Genomic DNA, 22,662 nt, shown 5'->3' with positions numbered 1-22,662 from the left:
TCGACTAAGCCAAATTTTTTTTTATAAAAATTGAAATATATACATATATATACGTATAAAAAATAAGGTCGATTAGGCTAAAGTTCGATTATTAGCGGGACCCGTGAGATACACGGGATTTATCAAGAGAAAGCTAAATAATAAAAAGGTTCATATACTAAAATATCCCTTGTAGTTTCATGGATTTACTAAAATCTACGCTATATTTAGCATTTTACTAAAACACAACTTATAATTTGGAATGGATTTAATCAATCTTCCATTAGATGATAGTGGAAAATGACAGTGTTGACTTTAATGTTCATTTAAATAAATTTAATCAAAAGAAAATAAAAATTAAAATACCATTTTTGTGCTTAATAAGACACGAGCAACCACTTTATTGGCTATATTTGTTCAATTTTGTTTTTTATACAAAAAAGTGTTAGGGGTATTTTTGAAATAAAAAACATGGGCCTAATGGCAAAACAAACACTCCTTAATGAAATGTTGATTAAGTAAATAAGTTGTAAAATATATATGATGTTTTAGTAAAATGAAAACTATAAGGTAGGTTTAAGTAAATATGTAAAACTATAAGGTGTGTAGGAATGGCAACGAGGCGGGGATCATATTCTCCTTCCCCAACCCTGATTCTAAAATTAACCCCCATCCCCAATCCCCGATAGGGATGGGTTCCCCATGGGGACCCGAATCCCTAAAATGTTTTTAAATAATAGTATTTTTTAAAATAAATTTATTTAAAATAAATAAAATTTTTAAATTATAAATAATGTTTTTCATATATAGATAATATAAATAATATAATAGTATATTTACTATAAATAACATTATATATATATATATATATATATATATATATATCGATATAATCAGGGTCAGGGTGGGGCGGGGACCTCAATCCCCATCCCCGACCTCGACTGGCAATTACTATTAATCCCCATCCCTGCCCCTGCCCCACCAAAACAATCCCCATCCCCAACCCCATCGGGTCGGGGATAGGGAAAATTGTCATCCCTGAAAGCATGTTCTAATAAAAATTTTATAATACAAAAATAACAATAATTAATTTCAATTAGGTTTATTTATCAAACTAATGAAACCAACCAACCCAGTTAACTCGATCCAAGTTGGTTGGTTTTCTAGAATTTTAGATTGGCTTTGGTTCAAAAATTTCCCAATTCGACCAAGTTGGATTAGTTTCACTTTGGCCATTTGAAAATCAACCAAAATCGAATGACATAACCATGGATACAACTTGAGTGGATCGATTTTTATAAAAGGTTAATCGGTTTCAGCTGACCAACTGACCAGGTGAATTTGGTTGGCCAAATAGCCTACGACCGAACCGAACAAACTCATGAACACTCATAATTTCAACTAAATTAATAATTTTATCTCTCATAAACAACAATAGTTTAATCTCCAATAATTATTGAAAATTTATAGCAAAAATACACAATTATTGAAAATATATTGATAATGAAAAATACAATAGTTACAAAAATACAATAAGTACTAAAGATATATTAACTTAGTCAATAAATAGTATAATCTCAAATAATAGTTTAATCTCTACTAAATATTAATCAATAACTTATAACAAAAATACAACAAATTAAATTTTAAATTTTCAATAATAGTAATTTAATCTCCAATAATTATTGAAAGTTTTCTATTAAATAACAAAACAACATAAATTTATACATAATCATTGGAAATACATTTATCATAAAAGACAATAAATATTAATTTCAGTATATATAATTATATAATAAATATAGATTAAGAGTTTAAAATTACTATTAATAAATATTATTTTTTTTTGAAGGTTATTTTCTCGAACTATTACTTGATATAAGTAAAATTAATTATTTATAATATTATGTAAAAATATTAAATTATTATTAATTTCAATATTATGTTATAATTATTTTTCTACTGTTTAGATTTATTTAAATTTATTACATAATTTATTTATTTTAACTATTTAAAATATAGTTATGTTAAATATTTAGTTATTTAAATACTTAAATAATATGTAAAATATTAATTATTTATTGAATTTAATTATCCATAAAATCATAATTTATATGATTATTACATAATTTCATTATTAATTTTGTAATATATTAAATTATTATTAGTTTAAATAATTTGTTATAATTATTTTTCTACTTTGAAGAATTTTTTTAAATTTATTATATAATTTCGTAATTTAGCTATTTAAAATCTAGCTATGATAAATATTTAGTTATTTAAATATTTAAATAATCTATAAAATATTTTAATTTTTTTGTTATTTGAATTTTATTTATTTAAAGCTATTGCATATTGTTAAATATTTTAAAAACATTTAAACTGATCATCCAAAAAAAACATAATTTAAATTGTTAATACATATTTTCGTGATATATTTTGTAAAAATATAAAATTATTTTTTGTGTTTTTAATAGATATTTTAAAAGTTATTTTATATTTTTTAGAATATTTAAATAATTCTTAAATTTTTTAATCCAAACTTTGTTTAGATAGATATAGATAAAAAGTAGGGGAGAGGATAAATAGTAATTAGAGATAATTTAGGAGTGAAACTCTCTACTAAATTAGACATAATTTTGGAGATAATTTAGAAGATAAATAGAAATTAGAGATAATTTTGGAGAAAGTGGGGGAGGTAGTTTAGGAGTAATTTTAGGAAAGGGAAATTGTCCAAAACCCACCGTTACTTTTTATGAATTCTCTTAAACTCACCATAACTTTTCAAAACGGCCAAAACTCACTATATTAGTTAGATTTTATTTTCTAAAATTCACCATCCGTTAGAACACCGTTAAAATTCAATGCCACATCAATCTAAATGCATTTTTCATGATTAAACTGCCCCTGAATGGTGAGTCAGTTGTTTTTTGACCAAAATTCCTCTATGAAAATATTTCTTTCTCTCAACCCAGAGTGTTCTTGCTCTCAACAACATGCTTCCCATCCGACCACTCAAGACGAGCGAAGCTAGTTGTCCCCGATGGCATTGAACCCCCCTTGAACACCATCGTATACGTTTTCTTCTCATTTGGTTGACTGAAGGCCAATGAATCCAACTCAATCAAGATCTTTACCGGCTCCACCTGCGATGTCACAAACACCTTATACGTCACCGGAGTGCCCACATTCGTCAGTGTCTGCATATACTTCATTGTGGTGGTCGCAGCGGCAGTTCCTCCACTCTGGCAGTGTCAAACGGGACTGCATGAAGTTTCTCCTCATAGAGGCAGATCCTTCGCATATCCATGGTATTACACGTGAAAGTTGCCACCACCGGTGATAACAGCGGTAGTTCCTCGTGTGGCAGTTCACACCACACAAGAGCAACCAGTTACTCTAATTGCAGTGGCAATTCTTTTGCGTATCCATGGTGTTGCACGTGAAGGCTACCACCACTGGTGATAATAGCAGTAGTTCCTTGCAGCGGTAGTTTCTACCGCGCCAGACCAACCAGCTAATTTGTTCACACCTGGTGCCACCACTGGTGTAATTGTGTATGGTTTTCTCACCCACTGTAGTCGTCGGCAATAGATGTGTGTCGGCCACCAGTTCTTCCCCATTTGTTGCAGTATTCACTAAAATCATGCCTGCGCCACCAATTCCTCCCCAATCATTGCCATTCGTTCCGATGACTTTCCCTCGATCACACTCGCCTTTCCAACTTCTAGGGACAGGTTCGAGTCCCTTGTCGTCGAAGCTCAAGCTTTCGGGCCAGATACCCATGTCTAAAAATTTGACGATCACCTCACTGATCGAGTCAGATTGGGGGAAAGTCCTTGGTTCTTCTCTAGTTCGAGGAACTGTGGCGTCGAGTAGTGTGAAGTTCCTATATGACTTTAGGTAAGACAGAAATAAGTCGTGAATAACGTTGTATTTTTTGTTATGAAGGGTAAAATAGTAAATTAATAATGCTCTTTAGTCAAGTTACCATTATCTCACTTACATGGTGAGTTTTAGACGTTTTGAAAAGTTATGCTGAGTTTAAGAGAATTCGTGAAAAGTGATGGTGGGTTTTGGACAATTACGCTTTAGGAAAAGAGATTATTTAGGTTATTGGGAAAGTGATGGTGCATCTCATTAGTTGTTTAAAAATGACATGGAATTAAAAAATAAAAATAAAAAATTCAAAAAAATGAGAAAATTTCTAGACTTCCTTGTTAATATATTAAATTATTATTAATTTGAATATTATGTTATAATTATATTTCGACTTTGAAGAAGTTTTTTAAATTTATTACATAATTTTGTTATTTTAACTATTTAGTTATTTAAGTATTTAAATAATCTATAAAATATTTAAAGTTTTTATTATTTTAATTTTATTTATTTAAAGCTATTACATATTATTTTGTAAATTATAATTTTTTTGTGTATTTTTAATAAATATTTTAAAGTTATTATATAATTTTGTTAGAATATTTAAATAATTCTTAATTTTTTTAATCCAAATTTTTTTTAGATAGATATAGATAAAAAGTAGGGGAGATGATAAATAGTAATTAGAGATAATTTAGAAGATAAATAAGAATTAGAGATAATTTTGGAGAAAGTGAGGGATAGTGGGGGAGGTAGTTTAAAAGAAATTTTAGGAGAAGAGATTATTTAGGTTATTGGGAAAATGTATCTCATTGGTTGTTTAAAAAATGACATGGAATTAAAAAAATAAAATATTCAAATAAAGGAGAAAATGGATAAATAGTTATCTCAAAGGAAAGCTATGCTGACATGGCAGGACTAGTTTTAATATATATATAGAGAGAGAGAGATGAGCCAAGTTTTCTATAAAAATAAAAAAGATATATATATATAATTAAGAATTGTATAAATTAGTTATTACTATACATATAAAAACTAGAAATATTATATATAATATTTTTATCACATATATATTTACTATTTTTATAATAAACTATTATTATTATTATTATTAGGGTAATTTTTTTTAAAATACCCCTATGGTTTAAGAAATTAACTAACTCTACCCTTACTGTTTACGTATTGTCTTAAAGTACCCTTAAGTTTTCTAGCAATTGTTTAAAACCTCCCTTGCCATTAACTTTCCATCACACTCCGTTCACATGTGACATCACGTGACTGATATATTTTAAAAATTCCTAAAATACTCTTGATTATGGTGTCAAACTGTGAATGACAAGGATGGTTGCTTCCTTTTGTTGCAATCCCTCTTCCCTCTTGAAGTTATTTCTTAACCACTCCCTAAAGCTCCTCATCACGTGACAACAATCTCTATAGCATTTTCATTCAGACTCGACGAGTGACATCCTTTTTAGCCAATACTAGTACTAGGGTTGTAATCAGATTGGATTCAACAAATTTTGCATCCAATCTGACTACTGAAAACCTACATCTGAATCTAATCAGATTTAAAGACCTTGGAATTGGATTCAATTTTGCTTTAATTTTTTAAAATACCAAAAAAATTAAAAATTTAATTACTTTTCAACTTATATATAATAAATTAATGTAAATATAGCATATTGAATTTATTATATATATTCATATAGAATATATTTTTTATAATTTTAAATATAATTATATAAAATTTATATATTAAAATCAATAAATATTATAATATAATCATATTTGGATTATAATCGGATCGGATGGGGTTAAATCTAAATCTGATCCGGCTACATAAATACATCATCTAAATCCGAGATAATTGGATTAGATGTCGGATCGAGACTCGGATTTTTGAGTACCATTGACAAGCCTAACCAAAACTCTCAAGACTATATATGGGAATAAACCAATAGGAAAATCGATAACTTACGCTTGTGTGTTTGACAAACAAAAGTGCAAGTCACTTTCCTATTTATGACTAAAGGAATGTATACGAGAGATTTGATGGAAGCAACCGCCCTACGTTGAGCATCTCCATGGACTACGCAACACAATACTTTGGTAGCTTCTCTTTAAACGAAGTACAACAACCAGTTGGCGTTTCTCAAGTGTTCACCTTTGGAGTACACAACACAATCTTTGTTGAACCTTTCCTTGGTTAGACTTTTTTTTTGTAAAGAGGAAAATATGCATTATCATTACTACTAAAAACAAAGGAGTTCATACAATTGCGAGTGCTTTCCCTTGCCCAATTGCCCCTCTACAAGATATTTGGTTAAGGAACCATCTTAGGGAGACCCTAACCAGAATCCATTTTGATAATTCCAACATGCTAGGAGGTGAGTCACCCCATTACAATCCCTTTTAGAAAAGCACCAATTGATAACACAAAACAAACTAGCTAAATGTAAAATATCTTCAAAAATAAACCAAAGTCCAAATATCTGAGGGGATATCTGAAGATTCTTCATCCAAAGCTTGCATCAAAGCTTTGTTGTTGCTAAAGACCTCCACAAAATGCAAGCCAAGATTCATAGCTAACTAGTAGCCAAGAAGTAGTGCAAAAGCTTCCAATAAGATTGTCAACCTAGGCATGTCTGAAATTGAAAGAGCCACCAGAAATCCACCACCTGAGCTTGTGATAAGCACACCATAACCAGCTTGACCATTTTATTAAAAACTACCATCCATCCATATTTTAGCAAAATGTGCATGATCAGGCCTACTTCGGATTACATATCTTCTGATTAGCTGAATTAGATTTGGCTAGGTTGCCTTCCCCAAAATCAATGCTTCATAAAACTCTTGATAAATCCTGCAAGCAAAATTAATGCTTTCTAAAGGCATGAAAACACTGTTCTCATAAACTTTCTTATTATGTCTAATCCAAATAGACCAGCAAAGAGTGATAAATAAAGCACAATTCTTGTCAGTATCTTGTTTACAAATAGAAGTATCAACCATCCAACTTTTAACACAATCTAAAGCAAACTTAGGTTCATTACCATCTAGTTTGAGTCCCAAAGGAGAGGCAAGTCAGATATTTTTTACTACAAAGCAGTAAAGCAAAGCATGACTTATTGACTCTACCCTAATCTCATAGAAAGGGCATAGATTTCCAATTCCAATTATCCTCTTTCCCAAATTTTCCATTGCAAAGAGCCCATTGTGGGAGAGCTTCTAGAATAAGGATTTAATTTTTTGGGGCAATTTTAAGGTGCCAAAGGAAAGACCAATAGGATCTTTGAGTAGAAGAGCCAGTATCTGAAAGACCGAACTAACCATCCACTATATTCTTTTAGACTCTATAAGTCACCTTAACAAAGAACCTACCATTTCCATCCAAAGCCCAACACCATTTATCCCTTTGATTAAAACATGGAAGATAAATTCTACTGCTTTTTATAATTATCTGGGGCAGGAAAATTTCTATGACCATTGAGGTTCCAAGAGTTATTCTCTTAAGGTATAAGATCAACAACACAATCCAAATTACGCCATTTAGTTGGTCCATCTAAATCCAAAAATTGGGAGAGTTTGGAAGCCAAGGGTCTTTTCAAATATTTACCTTCTCACCATTTCAAATTTTCCAATAACAAAATTTTTAAAGAATTTCCTTACCTATATAAAGACTCCTCCATCCCCAAGAGTTTCCTTTTGAAATATTGGCTTCCAAGAAATTTCCATGTTTAAAATATTTGGCTTTGTAAACTTGGGCCAATAAAGATGATGGATTGGTGAGGATGAGGCTTGCTTAGCCAGAAGAGCAAGATTAAATACATGGGGATCCTTGAAACCCAATCCACCATCATTTTTGTGCCTACAAAGCAATGTCCATTTAATCCATGCTATTTTTTATCTATTGTTTAAAACACCCACCAGAAATTTCTCGAGTTTAGAGATTGAATTGCAAACATATCGGGAAAGAAGGAAGTAAGACATATAGTAAACTAGTAGTGACTCCATCACTAATTTGATTAAGATTTCTTTGCCAGCTGGAGAGATGAATTTTTCTTTCCATCCTTTTGCCTCCTTGCCACTATGTTGATTACAAAGTCAAAGATTTTAACATTGGATCTTTGAATTTCCATTGGTAGTCCAAGGTAAACACTAGGCTTGCTTACCCTTTTCATCTTTAGCATGCTAGCTAGGATTCTTTGGAACTTGGAAGGAGTGTTCTTACTGAAGAAAACTCATGACTTAGCAAAATTGACCTTTTGACATGAGGCTACATTATACTTGTCTAGGATTTTCAAAATTTCACTACACTCAGGAAGGGGGGCTTTGGCAAATATACAGTTGTTGTCAACAACTAACAAATGGGTTATTGGGGGTGCATATCTGCTTGCCTTAATGCCCGTTAGGTTTCCCTCTTAAAGGTTGGCTTGGATGTTAGCTAAAAAGGCTTCTAATATAAGCAAAAAAAGGTAAAGAGAGAGGGAATAATTTCTCTCCCCGGAGAGCCATTCACCAAAACTTTATAAGAGATTGTGGAGACACATTGCTTAATCCAATTTCTCCAAATTCCATCTTCTCTAGTAGCTTCGATAAAATTCCATTTAACTCTATCATGGCCTTCATCATGTCTAGCTTCAAGGCCATAAAATTCTGATGGTTCCTAGAGGTTTTCATGTGGTACATAGTCTCATATGCAATCAAAATATTGTCAGAGATATAACCCTTCCTGAAATGAAGGCACTATGTATCGGACTTACTAGATCTAAGATAACTTCATTCAATCTGTTTATTAAAACCTTCACTATGAGTTGTGTTGCAAAGGCTAATTGGTCTGAACTGGGAAACAACATAGGGGATGAGAGCAAATAAGGTGTTGTTCAATTTAGCAAGCAATGCGTCGGTATTAAAGAACTCTTTAATTGCCTCCATTACACTACCACCAACTATATGCTAGTATTTTTTATTGAAAAGGTTTGGTATCCCATTTGTGCCTGGAGCCTTGAAAGGAGTCATCTAGTTAAGCGTAGTCAACACTTCATCCTCTGTGTCTTCTCTTTCCAACCTAGCCGCTTGTTCAATTGTGATTCTTAAGGTCACAGGCCTTAAGACTTCCTCAATGTAATCTGTATCTTCACTAATGAACAACCTTAAGAAGAAGTTACTAATATGATTATAAAGATTAGAATTAGAAGTAATCCATCTCTACTGGTCATTCTAGATTCCCTTAATTTGATTTCTATTCCTTTTAGAAATTGTTGAAGCACGAAAGAACTTAGTGTTCTTGTCCCCCCACTTTATCCAATTAACTCTGGACTTCTGATGCCAATGAACTTCTTTCTTAAGTTTGATGTCAAGTTTCTTTTCCAAGTCTTGAATTAGACCAAGACTAGAGTTCAAATCTGGGTTGGCCTGGGCCCTCCTAAGGTTTTCCCTAGCTTCCTTGATATTCTATTGAATATTTCCAAAAACTGATTTATTCCACTTTTTCATTGCTAGTGCTAGGTTGTTGATTAGGTCACAAGCTTGGTTCTTTGACCGCTCCCTCTCCCTTTGTCCCACACCTATTGAACAATTCATTCACAATCATTATGTTAGGTCCAGGCTTCTTCAAATCTAAAGGGATGCGACCTCCACACTTGATGGAATGAGGTATCGATCAAAATGGATGGTTTGATTTTGCTAGCATTAAATGGTGGACCACACTATTCTCATTAGTGGTGAGCCATTCAGCATTAGCGTAACATATATCTAGTCTTTCTTCTACCAGATTTCCATTTCTTTTTCCTTGCCATGTAAAAGGATAGTCAATATAATTAATATCTATGTGTCCACTTTTGTTGATGAGAGAATTAACCGCCTTCTTTGATCCATCTTCTATTGTTAAAAGTCCCTCTTCTTTTATCACTATCATAAGTTGATGAAATTCCAATCCCTAAAACAGAGGCAAGGGGCATGGATTGAGTCTACTATTTTTCTGATCTGGTAAAAGAAAATTGATCTTCTACAATCATTTAGACCTCCATAAACAAGAGAATAGAAGAATTTTCTCTATTCATGTCCAATAATTCGGATGTTAATGCCAAAACAGTTTAAACCAATAACTTCTATATTAATGTCATTCTACCAAGCCAGCCAAAGGCCACCAGTTTTGCCCTCTGAATTTACACCAATACATGACCAACCAGACATGAACTTTAAGTTTTTCCTAACAACATGTACTTCAACCTAGGTTTCTGAAAGAAAATTGGTGTTTGGATGATGGGTGTGGATATGGTTCCGTAACAGATGAACTGCTCAAGGATCACCCATTCCTCGGTAGTTTCAGGCCAATATCTTCATTGGATCACCTGGGGAATGTTGAGGGACAATTTCCCAACACATTGAATCTACAGATGCAGTGAGGGAGGAAAATAACACTCCTAACAAACATAAAACATGTCCAAGTTTGTGCTTAGTCTTCAAGGACATTGGTGTTTGTAGCATAGATTGTGCTCTTAGCTTAAATTTAAACACCCCCATTCTCTGATCCTTATAGACTTCCTCTGGATTCACCCAAGAGTTAAAGGAAGTAAAACCATTTTGATTTTTTTTTATGAATGAAGCACTGTCATTAGTAATTAAAAGGAAAAGTACTTGGTTAGAGGACAATTTTTCATTTAGCATTTTTTCCAAATGTTTTGACTAGGGAGCACCACTTTCATCTACCATGAACAACTTAGACTTCTTTGCTTCTAGCACAAGCTCCATACTTCCACTTGTTGTGAAGTCCAGAGCATGTTTGGTTTTAGCTAGGCTTCTTGGATTTGCTTTTGGTGCTAGCTTTGTGTCTCTCTTAGGGGAGAGCCCATCAATCTTCATTGGCTTGGGTTTTCCCTAAACATTTCCTTCATCAGCTCTTTTGGGACCATTGCCTCCTGTTTAGACCTCTCCTAACCCCACAAGTTATATGTCCATTACTTGCCACCTTAGCCCCTTTTGGGTGATTCCCAGATAAAGCTTCTTCAGGAACCACATGTTGTAGAACATTTTTACCTTTGTCTGTACTGTTGGTTTTAGGAAGGTTTCCATATTGAAGCTTACTCCCCATTTTGCTTGTCTGAATATTTGGCTCCTAATGAGAGTTTGCTATCTTCTTGGAAAGTTCAATGCCAATTCTATCTGGTCTAGGGTTGCTAACCCATATCGAGCCTCCTGCATTATGATTTTCCTTGATATACACTCCAATGTTTTAAAACGTTCAGATTTGAAAAGGCTTACTTCCTTTGTGATTGGTGGAAGTCAATAGGCCTTGGGAAACATAAAGTTTTGGTCCTATCATGTCATTCAAAATCTCAAGAGCCCATTTTAACTCGTCTCCAATGAAGGCCTTGATTGGAGTAGTCAACGGGGAAGTTCCCATTAGTGACAGACTACTGGATTCTTCTCCTCCCTATTGTCTGACCTAGTTTGATGTTGTCATAACCCCATTTTGGAACCCTATCTAGTTGTTCTTCCAATCAGAAGGAGAGTAATATTGTTTTCTCGGAGTGTTCAGGTTATCGAGGGCAAAGATCCAAGGACCATACTTCTTAGGACTTGGTTCAGTAACTGAGGACATAATTGAAGTGAACCCCTTGCTTGTGTGCTATTTCTTCATCTTCAAACTTCAAGTGGACCTTTTGGATCGAATAGGGGTCATGATCCGATCTGAAAATCTGAAATGGGGATATATCTGAATCCAAAAAAAGGATCAAACTTTGGATTGGATTAGATCATGATTCGATTCATTTGTACCCCTAGGCTTGCAAGCCTTACAAGTTGAGCTTTATTAGGCTCGAGCTCAGCTCAATTAGCAAATGAGCCCATATATGGGGCTTAGAGCTTGGTTTAAGACAAACCGAATTAAGCTTCGTGTCCACCACTACATAGGGTAGCAGCTTTGAGGTAGCCCTCGGTCCCTTGCAAACAAACATTCGAATAGCATATAAATCCTAAGATATGTTGGTGAAAAACTGAAAAGCTCGAGGAACCCAAGCCGGTAGTTAGTTAGCCATTTGAATGGTTGTCTACTACAAGATCAGATGGGCTCCCCATAGAGCGCACCCCACAGGCACCTCACAGCCCATCTTCCATGTGCACTGGGAACATCTCCCATTCCTATCATGGGGAGATGTTCCTAATTCGCGAAGGGATGGACTGTGGGGTCTGCATGTTGCACGCTTTGTGGGGAGCCCATCCTATCCATGTCATCCTCTTCAAATAATTTACGGTAAAATACTTAAACTACCATTACACTATGTTTATCAAATGGACTAAAACTTACTCTACTATTTGAAAAATCACTTAAAGTATTCTTTAAGTTTTATGATAATTGACAAAATCCTTCCTTGCAGTTATAATCCGTTTGCATGTGATATCACATGACTTATATTTTCTCTTAATTCCAAAACTACCCTTTTGTGATGGATTTCACCCATCATTGTTCTTCAAACTTTCAAAATAAAACTCAACAACAAGTTCATAAGAAAGTCCATGATCTTTGAGAATGCCAACACTGATGCCATCTTTGCTATCTCTTAGGCAATGTGCTTACTTTCACTGCTGAAAAGCAACCTCCATTGGAGCCCAATAAGCCCAAGACCATTAAGGTCAAGATCACCTAAATGAATAATGAATGGAAGGGAAAAACCTCATCTAAAAGTAACGCTGACTTAAAGTGTGGGTTTGGTGTTTGGTTTGAATGTTCTTTTGGTTTTGGTTGTTTATTGTTGTTGAACTAGGTTATGTATGTGAATTGTCGTCACTGAATTCTAATCACCATGGTGCCAACTCCTACGAGAATTTGCATCTACGCCCCACAATACATCTCAACCATATATTAGGAACAACTACGGGAAATGTTCCCAATGCACGTTGAGATGTGCATGTGGGGCGCAAATTCGAACTCCTCCTACGATAGGTGTTCTATGTTTTGCTATTTGAAAATGTATACCTCCTATTAGAACAAGATTCTACCTTTTCTTTTTTTGTAAATTCTTTTTGAATTCCTAATGAAAGTTCTAAGATGAGTTGATAGTCATTTATTGAGAAACAACGAATTTAAACAAACCCATTTGTGCAAAGACCAAAGCGATTGAATTGTTGCATAGATTAGAATTTAGATCCACTATCTCCAATTGTTGGTTGCTCAAGTTGCACGGAATGGGAACGCTTATGCATGACCATTTTAGTACTAGAAAATTGAGGAAATTTTTGAGATTTATCACTCCAATTGTAAGATAGTATGTGTCTCGATCGAGGCAAAGAAGTAAATCCTCATCAAAATACATGATGAGGATAACGAACACTTCATAACATCACACATAGAATGAAGTTGACTCAATCCTATAAAGAGGAAATATTCTAATACTACTATGATTCATGTCATAAGACGACATTAAATGGAATTCGAGAATCACCTCGCTAGGAAGTAGAAGATGGGACTCACGAGTCACCTTGTGAAGCAATACCAGACATCAATTACGAGTCACCTCGCAAGGCAATAGCAAGCAAGACTTACAAATTGTGGCAATTGCCTCGTGAAGCAATATTGGGTAGGATTCACAAGATTTTTAAAACCGATCCAGAACCAAAACCTCTTTGGCCATCAATTTCTAAGTTAACGGTTTGATTGTCTGATTTGAATGGACGATCCATTCCAACTTAAAAAATAACAAAAAAAATAATTAAAATAAAATAGCCAAAAACTGTTATCTGGGTTGAATGGGTCGATGATTCGACTACCTAGGTCAATGGGTCGTTGACCAAGTTAACGATTTTTGGCCAAGGACCGAATTAAGGGTGAAATGGAACTGGTTACTTAGATGGTTCCCAGACTGGACAATTTGACCATGCAGGTCAATGACAGTTCAGAAAGACTGATTCACAAATCGCCTCACCAAATTGTAACAATCCACCTTACCAAGAAACTAAATCTTATCTTGCGAAAAATGGCCTTGCAAAACGTTGACCTCATGAGGTACCTCGCAAGATTATAATAAGATCACCTCATCTAAGTGAAATAGCCTACCTCGTGGGCCTATAACATAAAATACATATAAAAAAAATGAAAATAACTTTCAAAGCCCTCAAGTTCTCCAAGGCTATGATGTATTCATTTTCAATGAGAGTTTTGAGTTTTTTGGGTAAAGAAAAAAGCTTGACCATGTCCAAAATTTTGTACTGGTTCAATTTTGCACTATTTATTTATAGTTATGATTTGAATTCTGACCTAATATAAAATTTGTAATGTTTATCTCTTTTTCACTCACTGGCAGTGCAAAGTTCGCATCACAAAAACTAGTGCAAAATTTGCATCCCTTTCCTTCTACTTCAATTCCTTTTTATATAAAGTGGTAACTACATCATCTTGCATCCTACCTTATATATAAAAGGTCCAAATTGTCACTTCCCAATTTTCTGGTTTTCTGAATTTTTTATTTTTCTCTTCTCTAGAAATTCCATGTTAGCATCAAAAGCTCATTGGAGACACTTGCCTTCGAAGGATGAATGCTAAATGTCTCCTGCGTTGGAAATATAAGAATAGGAGGAAAGCAAAACATTTCCTTCCTTTTGAGCTCAACTCAACCTATTCTTCTCAACTTTCGACCAATCTCCATATATAAGGTAAGCAAGTTCTGCAATAAAAAAATTATCACCATATCCATCCTTGATCTCATTTCGTTTTTGCTTCAATAGGTTCTCCTCCAAATGTTTAGGTTCTTATATATCCAAATGCCTTGGTCCATTAGTCATTCCAGCTTCTCACTCCTTTGTTTGGTTTATTTAAAGTTTCCAAATGTAATCAAGTGTGGATTAAGGCTTGCAATCAACTAACAGAGGTAGAAGCTTAAACTTCACCATTTTTTAGATACCATCTATATAAATGATTAAAAAACAGCTTCAAATCTCTCTATTTAGTAAAATGAAATGGTCCAAACCGTTAATAGCTTAAATGGTTAAATTTGAGACCTTAAACCTTGCAATTTTTTATTTAGCAGTTCAAATGTTTAGAAATGATTGGAAAATGAAAAAAAAAAGCTTCAATACATTCAAAAAATGTTAGAGAACAAAATGAGTCATCACAGCCTCATAGGACCCATTTTGTCATCAGGCAAAGAAGATGACTGAAAATGGCTTGAATAATTTTCACGCTATTGTCAACCCACCTTTATAGGTGAATACCTTCTAATCTATTTGCTTCTATATACTAAATGATGGTTTGTTTTCTAGAGCAATAACTCTTTGCTATTAACAAGGGTTATTTTCCAAAGCTAAAAGCTTTGGACTCTAAACTACAATCATATGGTTTGAAACTGAATAAACAACAAAGAGTCGAATATCCCAATCTTTTGAGTTCCAAAGCTTGAACTAGGTTTGGAACAATTGAAAAGACTTTGTTGGGATTTCATCTCTTGAGATCATATCCTTTGTTATCCAAACAACTTGAAGAGGATATCTTGGCACCTTCAATTACTTTGCTTCTACAAGTATCAATCTAAAGTTTGAGAGGGGGAAAAGTTGGTCAATGGGATTTTGGCTCACATTTACCAAGAATCTCCTATTCTTTTTTCAGATTAATGTAGGGACAGGGAAAGTTTATTTTTCTGGGTAAGTGATACCCATATCCTAGCTGGGTAAATAGCTTTCCCACTTGGGGGGAAAGTTTCCAACACTTGAATGGGGCAAAAATGCCCTTTTAGTAATGAATTTTTATGGTTAAAATGGTCATTTCCTTTTTAATTAGAAAATAAAAGAACATAGATAAATACACTTGCCTAGGTATGTGTTTCCTAAGAAAAACTTACCCAGGTAATTGCATTTACCCGGGTAAGTAACTTACCAAAAAGCGAACGTGGCCTAATTCTTTTCTTGGTTGGGTTTAAAGCCATTCAGTCAAGTTCTGACATGTGAAGATGGAGATTTGAAGCCATTTAGCAAGCTTTTCAAAATATATGGATCAACACAACGATATGTGGTATTTGGTATGTTTGGTAGTGGTTTTGTAGGTTGTTTTTCTATTTCGTTTTTCCCCTTTTTTATGAGCATTGTTTTGCTTGGTTACAGATGGGGCACATGGGAAGAGGAGGGACTGAATGGTGAGTCATTTTGTTTTTAATTGTTGTGGCTAAATTTAGGTGCTATATAATTTTTTATTTGATTCCCGATGAGGGGTGGTTTGGCCCGATCTAGTAAGTGAAGGACATGTGGACGTGGCCTACCAGCAGGACGACAACTCAGAGTGAAGTGCCATGCCAGTAGATCGGGGAGCTCGGGTGCTCGGTCGCCTTGGAGCCAAAATCACTTCGGTACCCGTATATGCCGAAGTGCCACGTAATCGATTCTAGAAGCTTCTCAGCGGAATCCGGACTATCCGGGATCATGTCGCGTAACCGTAGGCCTTATCTTCTCCCCGCCCAAATCGGAGGGAAACGGTAAACCTCATTAATTGATGCGTTACTCTCCTATCAAAACGGAACAAATCCCAACATCATAGGCCGAAGATTCTGGAACGTTTTGAGAGACCTATGACATCCTAGCTATATAAGGGCATCAACCCCCAAGACTCAGGTACGCGCGATTATTTGCCCACTGACTTACTAACATACAAACTTTTAGCTCGCGCAACCTAGTACTGATTTAAGCATCGGAGCGACCTCGTTGGGTTAGCCACCTCAAGTTCTCCGATCCTCTATCTTGCAGCTTGGTCCAGCTCGCTACAAGACTAAGGTCCAAGTCATCTTCCAGCTAAGAGCTTACAGATCGTGCACAATCAATTCCCTATGGGACACTTAGATCCATTTTACTCTATTTTTGTAATGAAACATTAATAGTGAGGTGTGAGGACATGAGTTTATGCATCATATCCTAGGATGCAAATGGATCACATTGGATTTGAAATTGGGGTATATCTGAATCCGATCCAATAGAAATAAAATTATAAATTAATAATTAGTAAAAACTAAAATAAATTAAAGTATAATAAATATTAACATAAATTTATGTAACTATAATAATAATTAATTAATAATATTAGTAAATCTATATTTACTAAAATTAATAAAATTACAAAACTATGTAAGTTTCATTAAAAATAATGTAAATTAAGAAAATTTAATAAAATAAAAATTATTAATATCAAAGTTAATTTTAATTAATTTATTGTTCACTTAAATTACATTAATAAAATTTTAAAATTATTTAATAAAAGATGGTGCAACTTGGATTGTGATAAAAAATATAGCCAAAAAAAGTGCTTGTATTGGGCTTAGACCAACTTGATTATCACACGGATCCTTATGCACAATTTCTTTTAACAAAACCAATGCATTGCACGGGTCCCAACTAATTTATATAATATATCATAATATATAAAATTAATTTTATACACATATTATAAGGCACATAATATAAAATATTATATATGTTTAAAATTTTATACATAAAATTCATAAGCTTAGAATTAGGCTCAACCCAACTTGGGTGTGCATAGGCCCAAGCTTGGGCCTAGCTTGGCCCTTATTATAGGTGTTAACTCTGGCTCGGCGTAAATCATGATTACACCCTTGTTGCCAACTTATTTGGATTAGTAGGACAGGTCATGTTGAGTTTGGATTGATCATTGGCTCCCTTAGGGGCTGTATGGCATCGTTGCCATTTCCTAGAGCAACGACACCACTTTGGAAAAAATGGTGTTCCAGGAAATGGGAATTTGTTTGGAATCATTTTCTCATAAAAAACGGTGCTCCAAGCCACGCCTCGGAAATTGGGAAGCCATGGCTTGGAGTAATGCCAAATTTGGCGTTTCCTGGAGTTGCAGCTCATTGCTGCCAATAGGGAAGTGATGTGGCACTAGATAATGGGTATTGGTGTTGAAAACGTTTCCTAGAGCAATGGTACCAAACAGAAAAAGTTGTTGTTGCTCTAGGAAACGTCCTACCTGGCAGCAACTATTCCAAACAAAAATAAAGGCACCATTTTCTGAGAAAACGGTGCTTCCAACCACACATCAGCAGCATCGGTGCCAAACATATACTTAAAGACTAGTGCTTGCAAATTGCCATTGACCTAGTATATGTTTGGCATCGATGCTGCATATCAGAAAATGATGCTATTGATGTGTTGGTTGGAAGCACCGTTTTCTCAAAAATGTGTCTTTTTTTGTTTGAAAAAATTGCTGCTAGGTAGGACGTTTCTTGAAGCAACAACAACGTTTTTTGTTTGGTACCAATGCTCTAGGAAACATTTTCAGCATTGGTACCTATTATCCAGTGCTACATCATGTCCTTATCACTGTCACCTCATGTCCTTGTTGGCAACAATGACCTGCAGCTCCAGGAAATGCCAAATTTGGTGTTACTCCGAACCACGTCTTCTCGATTTCCAAGGCGTGGCTTGGAGCACTGTTTTTTATGGAAAAACGGTTCCAAACAAACAAGCATTTCTTAGAGCATTGTTTTTTCCAACGTGGTGCTAATGTGTCACCATTTTCTGGAGCAATGGCAATGATGCCAAACAGACGCCTAGTCGACTGAACCATTAAAACCATCACTTGACCATAATTTTGATTTGGGTCAACCTCAAATAGCAAACTAAAAAATGTTAACTTGTTCAAAACTCATTTGACCTAGGTGGTTGATTGTTGATCCACTTGACTTGGTCAATAAGTCATGGGTTACACGTTTTGATTTAAATATGCAAAGTTACAAAGTTATAACTTTGCACTCGGTTATTCCATTGGTGTGATCTTCTTTTTATTCTTTCTAGTAAACGTGTACGTGCGTTTGTGCGTAACAATATCTCTAAGACAAAACTATTTACAATTGATGGGCAGTTTTTGAAGAGTTATAAGTAGACAGTTTCTGAACTGTTATAAGTGGGCAGTTTTTGGAGTGAGAGTAAAGGACATATATGCCCTCTTTATGCCCGTTGTATATTGCTTAGAAAAGGGGTAGAAAATGTCCAATGAAAATTCCATAAGGAAGGGACATTTGCTCTTTTATAGGTAGTATAGATTTTTTGATTTAGTGTAATTTTTTGAGATCTATGTGTTCTAATGCACCATTGCCCCCACTATTTTTGGTCAAAAAACTTTTTTGTTTATTGAAAAACAGAAATTGAAATAAAAATATAAATTAGGCCTAAAATAAATATATTATATAATTATATTCTTTAGAGTCATTTATCGGAACACTCCCTACAGTTTTATGGATTCACTTAAACCTAACCTACAGTTTTTGTTTTACTAAAACACCTCCTATAGTTTGCATCCTATTTACCTAATTGACCTTTCCCTAAGAAGTGTTTGTCTTGCCATATGAAAATGGTAACATGATCACCTAAACTTAGTGTGGAAAATGTTCAAGGGCATTGGCCCATGATTATTTATTCCAAGAGTAGCTCTAACACTTTTTTGTAGAGAAAACAAAATTGACCAAATAGAGTGGTTGATGGTGTCTTACTAGGGGCAAAAATGATATTTTCATTTTTATTTTGTTGATTAAATTTGTTCAAATGAACATTAGGGTCAAAATTATCATTTTCCACTGTTATCTAATAGAAGATCGATTTGATTGCAAACTATAGGGGGTGTTTTAATAAATGGCCCTATTATTTATTCTATATAATTTTTTATACATATACACACACATGATGATGTGTCACGGTTTGATCCATCTCAGACTGTTGAACTGTTGACCCATGACTAGGAGGGAAAACGGTTCAGCCACTGAGTCATTTTTTATAAAAAAACTAAACATTGAAATTTAAGGCCCAAAAGTCATATTTTTGACAAAAAAAAAAGTAGGACAAGGCACCTTTGATTCCTTAAAAAGTATAGATCTCGAAAAATTACCTAAAATCGAAATAAAAGAAAGATAACCCCAGTAAAAGAACCAAATACAAACTTATGGCATTTGAAAGTTTTCAATATGATATGAGTTGCAATTCATGGTTTAATGACTGAATAATGCAGATCAACGGCCCAACCACCTGGATCCAACAAATTTTAACCAAGTCGATGGTTCGACCATCAACCGCATGTTCAACATTGATACATGAATGGATGATCAATCAATCAATCTACTGCCACCATGAGATAAGATAAATATCAAATAGCTAAAACCCCAAACCATTGCGTGGATGAATGGATGATCAATCAATCTCACCATGTATCGTTCGAAAAAAAAAAAGAAGAAGAATCAATCTCATCAGGATAAAAATAACGGTGAATTCCAACCCCCTACTCTCCTATAAACCACATCCTGTCCGTGAATTTGACATCAATTCACGGTCAGGATGCATTCGCCAATACTCTAGGGCTTTAAAATTCTGATCTGGGCTGATTGGTCATTCTCTCTAAAAACAATGGGCTACCACATACAGACTACAGACATGATAAATATTAAAGAGATTAGACGCTTTATAATAAATAAAGCTTAGAGTTGTCCCTTCTCTTCTCTGCCCCTGCGTTTCCCTTAATTGGCGCTTCAGGACTCTTCTTTAAGCTCATATCCATCCAACCAGAAGCTTTAACGAGTTAGCGCCGCGGGGCGGAGAAGCTGCTGGTGGTGGTGGTTATCTCGAATTCGCGATCGCACTACCTGTGCGTTCCGGCTTCCAACCTCGGAACTAGACGGATTCACTGCCGCTCAAAACATTCATATCTCTCCTCTGAGTTTCGGCAAATATCGGTATTTTCCCTATTTCTTATATCTTTTGTTTTAGATTTCATTTTTGATGGATAACCGGCCGACCCATGGATTGAGAGGAGTAACAGATGATTGATGGTCTGAAGCTGGTTTGGGTGTTCGGTGGATTTCTTTATTTTTGGTTGTTTTGTTCCCTGTTATTTCAGTGAGTTCGTGGTTCTGGATTCTGATCTATGATTAGGGTTTTCAGGTGATCGATCGTCATACAAGGGTAGAGAGCCAGCCATGACCGGAAAGGCGAAGCCCAAGAAGCACACCGCCAAAGAGATTGCTGCGAAGGTCGACGCCGCCACTACAAACAGAGGAGGCGGCAAAGCTGGTCTTGCCGACCGTTCTGGGGTCGGCAAGGGTGGCCACGCCAAATATGAATGCCCCCACTGTAAGACTACTGCTCCTGATGTGAAATCTATGCAGATACACCACGATGCTAAGCACCCTAAGACACCTTTCGACGAGGCGAAGCTCATCAACTTGCACGCAAACCATGCCGTCGAATCCTCTAAGCCACGCCCCGGTGTCCGTGGCAGTTTTAAGAAATAGAGAGAAGCTTTTTCTTTGTTTTAGTTAATTGCTTCTCTTTTATTTTCTCTCTTTTATCAAGTGTATTAGGAGTTTTGGGTGTGTTAGAACTCGCTACTTCCCTTCTTATTTCTTGTGGTGGGACTGCTAATCTGAGGAGAGGACTGAGGAGGGCTTAGCAGATGTTCCCTTCTAAAGCTGTAATGAGGTTTTTCATTGATGTCTATAATGATGGTTGTGTCTGTTTCAGCACTTGAACATGTATTATGTGTATCTTTCTTTGTATTGTAATCTGTAGATGCAGTTCTTACATCCATAAATTGTTGTGGTTACACAATCTCTTGCACCAAGAAGAATTTTATTTATTGGCATTTTTTAGGCTGTGCCTTGTCAATGTAGAAGGGGCAGAAAACTGTGTTTCTACCACAACAGGGCGGGAGTATAACTGAACTATTTCAGAGTGATTTTTTTTTTCAGATTGAAAAATACAAATTTTATTTTAACCTTTTAATCGCCATCTCATATAATTCTGACTTTTTTTTTCATTGCAATCTCTATCTTTTGCTAGCAATTTTCATTACTATTGTCTTTTTTTTTTTCAGCATTTGTTTTGATGAACTACATCAGCATATCTTTTTTTATGGTATATATAGCTCTGCTCATTTTTCCATTTGAACCTAAAGTCTTGTTGTTTTTATCCTGTTTCTTTGACATGCATTCAGATTGGGTGATTTCTTGGTGTTTGCACTTCAGTCAGCTAGTAGCAAAACCATGAAAAGATAATATGGGCAACTTTGCAATGTAATTTGCACCTAATATAGCAGGTCTTTGTGATTGCTTTTCTTGTAACAATTATTCTATTGTAATGGTTTATCATGGCAGAATTTTGTTTTTTATCAGCATTATTAAGTTATGTGGTACTTGGTACTGTTTAGCAATTTAGATGATGGATTAGGTGCAATTGTAAAACAAATAATCATAAAACTTTATAAAATTCAAAGTTTCTAATGGATTTTATTAAGGTGTGTCCACAATGGGATGAAGAAAGGAGAATAGATCTAATTCATGGCAGGACTGAAGGAAGGATTCAATTAAGTTATATCTTATTGCTGTACAAAACTTAGTTGATTTACTAAGTGGAAATATTGCAGGACTAAAGAGAAGTTTCAATCAACATTATAATATTAGTTGTTGTGCAGAAAATAGGCAATTTACTAAATGGAAATAATTAGTGTGGTTGGAAATTGAAGGCCAGTAGATTGACGAACTTGCTAGAAAGGTGGTGGTAGAAAATCTACTAATCAGTCCAGGAATCTTATTGTTCAACATCATTTTGGTATTCAGTAGTAGAGATATTAAATGAATTTTACTGATAGAGAAGGTATCATATGAAATTGATGTCATGGAAGAAACAACAGTACTCATTTAAAACAGGAGATAATCTTTCACCTTTTCCTCTAAATGTTGCTTTTCTCAAATTTGATATCATGAAGGGTTAGTTTCAACATGTTTCAGTGCACTTAATGATTTGAAAAGAATTCCACATCACTTG

General features: G+C 34.6%; 1 pseudogene across 2 annotated transcripts; it reads left to right on the top strand.

The window, feature by feature from the left end:
- Positions 1-20,323: 20,323 nt before the first annotated feature.
- Positions 20,324-21,447, top strand: LOC104593396 (protein METHYLENE BLUE SENSITIVITY 1 pseudogene; annotated as a pseudogene). 2 transcript variants are annotated; one of them, XR_016078395.1, is made up of 2 exons: positions 20,324-20,573; positions 20,773-21,447. The product of XR_016078395.1 is annotated as a protein METHYLENE BLUE SENSITIVITY 1 pseudogene, transcript variant X2 (transcript). The 2 variants fall into 2 exon arrangements; XR_016078394.1 differs by having other exon boundaries at positions 20,329-20,573; positions 20,782-21,447.
- The last annotated feature ends 1,215 nt before the right edge of the window (positions 21,448-22,662 follow it).

This window comes from Nelumbo nucifera, chromosome 7 (genome assembly GCF_055504915.1).
Source record: "Nelumbo nucifera cultivar China Antique chromosome 7, China Antique-T2T, whole genome shotgun sequence".
Lineage (NCBI taxonomy): Eukaryota > Viridiplantae > Streptophyta > Magnoliopsida > Proteales > Nelumbonaceae > Nelumbo > Nelumbo nucifera.
This window is presented reverse-complemented; position numbering and strand designations above follow the sequence as displayed.